Genomic DNA, 8695 nt, shown 5'->3' with positions numbered 1-8695 from the left:
CTCCTGAATACCGGAGGAACACTTAGTGTGCTATCAAATGTCACAACGTAACTGGGTGACTATAAAGATGCTCTACAGGTGTCTCCGATGGTGTTTGTTGAGTTGGCATAGATCGAGATTAGGATTTGTCACTCCGATTGCCGGAGAGGTATCTCTGGGCCCTCTCGGTAATGCACATCACTATAAGCCTTGCAAGCAATGTGACTAATGAGTTAGTTGCGGGATGATACATTACGGAACGAGTAAAGAGACTTGCCAGTAACGAGATTGAACTAGGTATTGAGATACCGACGATCAAATCTTGGGCATGTAAACATACCGATGACAAAGGGAACAACGTATGTTGTTATGCGGTTTGACCGATAAAGATCTTCGTAGAATATGTAGGAACCAATATGAGCATCTAGATTCTGCTATTGGTTATTGACCGGAGATGAGTCTCGATCATGTCTACATAGTTCTCGAATCCGTAGGGTCCGCACGCTTAACGTTCGATGATGATCGGTATTATGAGTTTATGTGTTTTGATGTATCGAAGGTAGTTCGGAGTCCCGGATGTGATCACGGACATGACAAGGAGTCTCAAAATGGTCGATACATAAAGATCGATATATTGGAAGGCTATGTTTGGACATCGGAATGGTTCCGGATGAGTTCGGGCATTTACCGGAGTACTGGGGGTTACCGGAACCCCCCAGGGAATGAATGGGCCTTATTGGGCCATAGTGGGAGAGAGGAGGAGGCGGCCAGGTGGAGGGCGCCCTCCCCCAAGCCCAATCCGAATTGGGTGGGGGGCCCTTTCCTTCCCTCTCTCTCTCTTCCTTCTTCTCCTACTCCTACTAGGAAGGGGAAACCTACTCCTACTGGGAGTAGGAATCCCCCCCTTGGGCACGCCATGAGAGGGCTGACCCTCCCCTCCTCCACTCCTTTATATACGAGGGAGGGGGGCACTCCATAGACGCACAAGTTGAAAGTTGTCTTAGCCATGTGCGGTGCCCCCTCCACAGATTTCCACCTCGGTCATATCGGTGTAGTGCTTAGGCGAAGCCCTGGTCAGTAACTTCATCATCACTATCATCACGCCGTCGTGCTGATGAAACTCTCCCTCAACCTCAGCTGGATCAAGAGTACGAGGGACATCATCGAGCTGAACGTGTGCAGATCGCGGAGATGCTGTGCGTTCGGTACTTGGATTGGTTGGATCGCGAAGACATTCAACTACATCAACTGCGTTACTAAACGCTTCCGCTTTCGGTTTACGAGGGTACATGGACACACTCTCCCCACTCTTTGCTATGCATCACCTAGATGGATCTTGCATGTGCATAGGAAATTTTTTTGAAATACTACATTCCCCAACGGTGGCATGCGAGCCAGGTCTATGTGTAGATGTTATATGCACGAGTAGAACACAAAGGAGTTGTGGGCGTGGGTATATACATATTGCTTGTCATCACTAGTTGTTTCTTGATTCTGCGGTATTGTTGGATGAAGCGGCCTGGACCGACATTACATGACCACGTTCATGAGACTGGTTCTACCGACGTGCTTTGCACACAGGTGGCTGGCGGGTGTCAGTTTCTCCAACTTTAGTTGAATCGGATTAAATGAACAGGGTTCTTTCTGAAGATCAAAAAGCAATTACCATACCACGTTGTGGTTTTTATGCCGTAGGTAAGAACGGTTCTTGCTAAGCCGTAGCAGCCACGTAAAACTTGCAATAACAAAGTAGAGGACGTCTAACTTATTTTTGCAGGGCATGTTGTGATGTGATATGGTCAAGACATGATGAGATATAAATTGTTGTATAAGATGATCATGTTTTGTTAAAGTTATCGGCAACTGGCGGGAGCCTTATGGTTGTCCCTTTATTGCATAAGATGCAAGCACCATATAATTGATTTACTTTATCGCTATGTGATAGCAATAGTTGCAAAAGCAATAGTTGGCGAGACGACCATGTGACGACACGTTGATAAAGATTAAGATGATGGAGATCATGGTGTCATGCCTGTGACGATGGAGATCATGACGGTACTTTGAAGATGGAGATCAAAGGCACAAGATGATGATGGCCATATAATGTCACATATTTTGATTGCATGTGATGTTTATCTTTCATGCATCCTATTTTGCTTAGTACGACGGTAGCATTATGAGATGACCCCTTACTAAAATTTCAAGGTATAAGTGTTCCCCCTGAGTATGCACCATTACGACAGTTCGTCGTGCTGAGACACCACGTGGTGATCGGGTGTGATAAGCTCTACATTCACATACAACGGGTGGAAGCCAGTTTTGCACACGCAGAATATTCGGGTTAAACTTGACGAGCCTAGCATATGCAGATATGGCCTCAGAACACTGAGACCGAAAGGTCGACCGTGAATCATATAGTAGATCTGATCAACATAGTGATGTTCACCATTGAAAGCTACTCCATCTCACGTGATGATCGGACATGGTTTAGTTGATATGGATCACATGATCACTTAGATGATTAGAGGGATGTCAATCTAAGTGGGAGTTCTTAAGTAATATGATTAATTGAACTTTAAATTATCATGAACTTAGTCCTGGTAGTTTTTGCATATCTATGTTGTATATCAATAGCTCGCGTATAGCTCCTTGTTTTATTTATGATATGATCCTAGAGAAAACTATGTTGAAAGATAGTAGTAGCAATGATGCGGACTGGATCCGTTATCTGAGGATTATCCTCATTGCTGCACAAAAGAATTATGTCCTTGATGCACCACTAGGTGATGGACCTTTTGCAGGAGCAGATGCAGACGTTATGAACGTTTGACAAGCTCGGTATGATGACTACTTGATAGTTTAGTGCGCCATACTTTACGACTTAGAACCGGGACTTCAAAAACATTTTGATTGCCACGGAGCATATGAGATGTTCCAAGAGCTGAAATTGGTATTTCAGACTCATGCCTGTGTTAAGAGGTATGAGACCTCTGACAAGTACTTTGCCTACAAGATGCAGGAGAATAGCTCAGCTAGTGAGCATGTGCTCAGAATGTCTGAGTACTACGATCACTTGAATCAAGTGGGAGTTAATCTTCCAGATAAGTTAGTGATTGAGACAGTTCTCTAGTCACTATCACCAAGTTACTAGAACTTCGTGATGAACTATAATATGCAAGGGATAATGGAAACGATTGCCAAGCTCTTCGTGATGCTGAAATTGGAGAAGGTAGAAATCAAGAAAAAGCATCAAGTGTTGATGGTTGACAAGACCACTAGTTTCAAGTAAAAGGGCAAGGGAAAGAAAAGGAACATTAAGAAGAATGGCAAGCAAGTTGCCACTCCCATGAAGAAGCCCAAAGCTAGACCTAAGCCTAAAACTGAGTGCTTCTACTACAAAGGGAATGGTCACTGGAAGCGGAACTACCCCAAATACTTGGTGGATAAGAAGGATGGAAAAGTGAACAAAAGTATATTTGATATACATGTTATTGATGTGTACTTTACTAGTGTTCATACTAACCCCAGGGTATTTGATACCGGTTCAGTTGCTAAGATTAGTAACTCGAAACAGGAGTTGCAAAATGAACAGAGACTAGTTAAGGGCAAGGTGACGATGTGTGTTGGAAATGATTCCAAGGTTAATAAGATCACCATCGCACACTCCTTTTACCTTCAGGATTAGTGTTGAACCTAAAATAAATGTTATTTGGTATTTGCATTGAGCATGAATATGATTGGATCATGTTTATTGCAATACAGTTATTCATTTAAGTCAAAGAATAATTGTTGTTTTGTTTACATGAATAAAACCTTCTATGGTCATACACATAATATAAATGGTTTATTGAATCTCGATCATAGTGATACACATATTCATAATATTGATGCCAAAAGATAAAAGTTGATAATGATAGTGCAACATACTTGTGGCACTTCCGTTTAGGTCACATTGGTGTAAAGCGCATGAAGAAACTCCATGCGGATGGACTTTTTGGAATTACTTGATTATGAATCATTTGATGCTTGTGAACCATGCCTCATGGGCAAGATGACTAAGACTCCGTTCTCCAGAACAATGGAGCGAGCCACTGACTTATTGGAAATAATACATACCGATGTATGCGGTCCGATGAGTGTTGAGGCTCGAGGCGGGTATCGTTATTTTCTGACCTTCACAGATGATTTGAGCAGATATGAGTATATCTACTTAATGAAACACAAGTCTAAAACATTTGAAAAGTTCAAAGAATTTCAGAGTGAAGTGGAGAATCATAGTAACAAGAAAATAAAGTTCCTGCGATCTGATCGTAGAGACGAAATATTTGAGTTACGAGTTTGGCCTTCATTTGAAACAACGAGGAATAGTTTCGCAACTCATGCCACCTAGAACACCACAGCGTAATGGTGTGTCCGAACATCGCAACCGTACTTTATTAGATATGGTGCGATCTATGATGTCTCTCACCGATTTACCACTACGTTTTGGGTTATGCATTATAGACAGCTGCATTCACGTTAAATAGGGCACCATCTAAAAATACGTTGAGATGACACCATATGAACTGTGGTTTAGCTAGAAACCTAAGCTGTCGTTTCTTATAGTTTAGGGTTGCGATGCTTATGTGAAAAAATTTCAGCCTGATAAGCTCAAACCCAAATCGGAGAAGTGTGTCTTCATAGGATACCCAAAAGAAACTGTTGGGTACACCTTCTATCATAGATCTGAAGGCAAGATCTTTGTTGCTAAGAGTGGATCCTTTCTAGAGAAGGAGTTTCTCTTGAAAGAAGTGAGTGGGAGGATAGTAGAACTTGATGAGGTAATTGTACCTTCTCCCGAATTGGAAAGTAGTTCATCACAGAAATTAGTTCGAGTGATTCCTACACCAATTAGTGAGGAAGCTAATGATGATGATCATGAAACTTCAGATCAAGTTACCACCGAACATCGTAGGTCAACCAGAGTAAGATCCGCACCAGAGTGGTACGGTAATCATGTTTTGGAGGTCATGTTACTTGACCATGACGAACCTAGGAACTATGAGTAAGCGATCATGAGCCCAGATTCTGCGAAATGGCTTAAGGCCATGAAATCTAAGATGGGATCCATGTATGAGAAAAAAATATGGACTTTGATTGACTTGCCTAATGATCGGTGAGCCATTCAGAATAAATGGATCTTCAAGAGGAAGACAGACGCTGATAGTAGTATTACTGTCTACAAAGCTCGAATTGTCGCAAAGGTTTTTGACAAGTTCAAGGTGTTGACTATGATAGATTTTCTCACTCGTACCGATGCTTAAATGTCTGTCCGAATCATGTTAGCAGTTGCCGCATTTTATGAAATTTGGCAAATGGATGTCAAAACTGCATTCCTTAATGTATATCTTAAAGAAGAGTTGTATATGATGCAACCAAAAGGTTTTGTCAATCCAGAAGGTGCTAAAAAAGTGTGCAAGCTCCAGCGATCCATTTATGGACTGGTGCAAGCATCTCGGAGTTGGAATATATGCTTTGATAGTGTGATCAAAGCATATAGTTTTATACAGACTTGTGGTGAAGCCTGTATTTACAATAAAGTGAGTGGGAGCACTACATAATTTTTGATAAATATATGTGAATGCCATATTATTGATCGGAAATAATGTAGAATTTTCTAGAAAGCATAAAGGAGTGTTTGAAAGGAGTTTTTCAAACAAAGACCTCGGTAAAGCTGCTTACATATTGAGCATCAAGATCTATAGATATAGATCAAGATGCTTGATAAGTTTTTTCAATGAGTACATACCTTGACAAGATTTTGAAGGAGTTCAAAATAGATCAGTCAAAGAAGGAGTTCTTGCCTGTGTTGCAAGGTGTGAAGTTGAGTAAAGACTCAAAACCCGACCACAGCAGAAAATAGAAAGAGAATGAAAAGTCATTCCCTATGCCTCAGTCATAGGTTCTATAAAGTATGCTATGTTGTGTACCAGACCTATTGTATACCTTAGCATGATTTTGGCAAGGGAGAACAATAGTGATCTAGGAGTAGATCACTGGACAACAGTCAAAATTATCCTTAGAGGACTAAGGAAATATTTCTCGATTATGGAGGTGATAAAAGAGTTCGTGGTAAAGAGCTACGTCGATGAAAGCTTTTGACACCGATCTAGATGACTCTAAGTCTCGATCTAGATACATATTGAAAGTGGGAGCGATTAGCTAGAGTAGCTCTGTGTAGAGTATTGTAGACATAGAAATTTGCAAAATACTTATGGATCTGAATGTTGCAGACCCGTAGACTAAACTTCTCTCACAAGCAAAACATGATCACTCTTTGGGTGTTAATCACATAGCGATGTGAACTAGATCATTGACTCTAGTAAACCCTTTGGGTATTAGAAACATGAAGATGTGAACTAATCACATAACGATGTGAACTAGATTATTGACTCTAGTGTAAGTGGGAGACTGAAGGAAATATGCCCTAGAGGCAATAATAAAGTTGTTATTTATATTTCCTTATATCATGATAAATGTTTATTATTGATGCTAGAATTGTATTAACTGGAAACTTAGTACATGTGTGAATACATAAACAAACAGAGTGTCACTAGTATGCCTCTGCTTGACTAGCTCGTTAATCAAAGATGGTTAAGTTTCCTAACCATAGACATGAGTTGTCATTTGATGAATGGGATCACATCATTAGAGAATGATGTGATTGACTTGACCCATCCGTTAGCTTAGCACTATGATCGTTTAGTTTATTGCTATTGCTTTCTCCATAACTTATACATGTTCCTATGACTATGAGATTATGCAACTCCCGAATACCGGAGGAACACTTAGTGTGCTATCAAATGTCACAACGTAACTGGGTGACTATAAAGATGCTCTATAGGTGTCTCCGATGGTGTTTGTTGAGTTGGCATAGATTGAGATTAGGATTTGTCACTCTGATTGTCGGAGAGGTATCTATGGGCCCTCTCGGTAATGCACATCACTATAAGCCTTGCAAGCAATGTGACTAATGAGTTAGTTGCAGGATGATACATTAAGGAACGAGTAAAGAGACTTGCCGGTAACGAGATTGAACTAGGTATTTAGATACAGACGATCGAATCTCGGGCAAGTAAACATAGCGATGACAAAGGGAACAATGTATGTTGTTATGAGGTTTGACCGATAAAGATCTTCGTAGAATATGTAGGAACCAATATGAGCATCCAGGTTCCGCTATTGGTTATTGAGCGGAGATGAGTCTCGGTCATGTCTACTAAAAGTGCAACTATCCCTAGGTGGTTTTGGTAATTCATAACAACATATAGCTCATTGACCTAATGCTATTTCAAGATTAATATCTCAGGAAAGCTCAATGATTGGCATGGCATGGATGAGAAAAGTGGACCCCTCAAAATGCTAAGGACAAAGGATTGGCTCAAGCTCAAAGCTCAAGACTCTACATTTTCTATTTTAGTGATCCAAGATCACATTGAGTCTATAGGAAAAGCCAATACTATCAAGGAGGGATGAGGTGTTGTTTAATGAGGCTCTTGCTCAAAATGCTTAGTAATATGCTCCAAAACCCTCAACTACTTTCTCACATCCACATATGACCTAAACCAAAAGTCAAACTCGTCCCCACCGATTCTTTCTATCCGGCGCTACCGAGTTTCAAATGTCATAGCCACTGCCACAAACCCTAGGCAAATCGGTCTCACCGATAGGGATCTTGGTCTCATCGAGATGGGATTGTAATCTCTCTGTTTCCCTTCATAACATTTCGGTCTTATCGAGATGAGCGATCGGTCCCACCGAGATTGCAATGTAAACTCTCTGTTTTCCCTTCGTAATGTTTCGGTCTCACCGAAATGAGCGATCGATCCCACCGAGTTTACCTGACCAACTCTCTGGTTAGCTTATTACCAAAATCGGTCTCACCGAGCTTGTGTAATCGGTCTCACCGAGATTACGTTATGCCCTAACCCTAATCATATCGGTCCTACCGAGTTGCATGTTGGTCCCACCGAAAACCCTAACGGTCACTAGCTTTGCTGAATCAGTCCGACCGAGTTTAACTATTCGGTCCCACCGAGATTGGCAAGTTGTGTGTAACGGTTAGATTTTGCGTGGAGGCTATACATACCCCTCCACCACCTCTTCATTCGTGGAAAGAGCCATCAGAACAAACCTACACTTCCAACTTACTTTTTCTGAGAGAGAACCACCTACAGTTGTGTTGAGGCCAAGATATTCCATTCTTACCATATGAATCTTGATCTCTAGTCTTCCCCAAGTTGCTTTCCATTCAAATCCTCTTTCCACCAAATCCATATCCTGTGAGAGAGAGTTGAGTGTTGGGGACACTATCTTTTGAAGCACAAGAGCAAGGAGTTCATCATCAACACACCATTTGTTACTTCTTGGAGAGTGGTGTCTCCTAGATTGGCTAGGTGTCACTTGGGAGCCTCCGACAAGATTGTGGAGTTGAACCAACGAGTTTGTAAGGGCAAGGAGATCGCCTACTTTGTGAAGATCAACCGCTAGTGAGGCAAGTCCTTCATGGGCGACGGCCATGGTGGGATAGACAAGGTTGCTTCTTCATGGACCCTTCGTGGGTGGAGCCCTCCGTGGACTCACGCAACCGTTACCCTTCGTGGGTTGAAGTCTCCATCAACGTGGATGTATGATAGCACCACCTATCGGAACCACGACAAAAACATCCGTGTCTCCA

Source organism: Triticum urartu, chromosome 6A, assembly GCF_056163025.1.
Source record: "Triticum urartu cultivar PI428250 chromosome 6A, HENAU_Tu73, whole genome shotgun sequence".
In the NCBI taxonomy this organism is placed as follows: domain Eukaryota; kingdom Viridiplantae; phylum Streptophyta; class Magnoliopsida; order Poales; family Poaceae; genus Triticum; species Triticum urartu.
Note: the sequence above shows the minus strand (reverse complement) of the source record.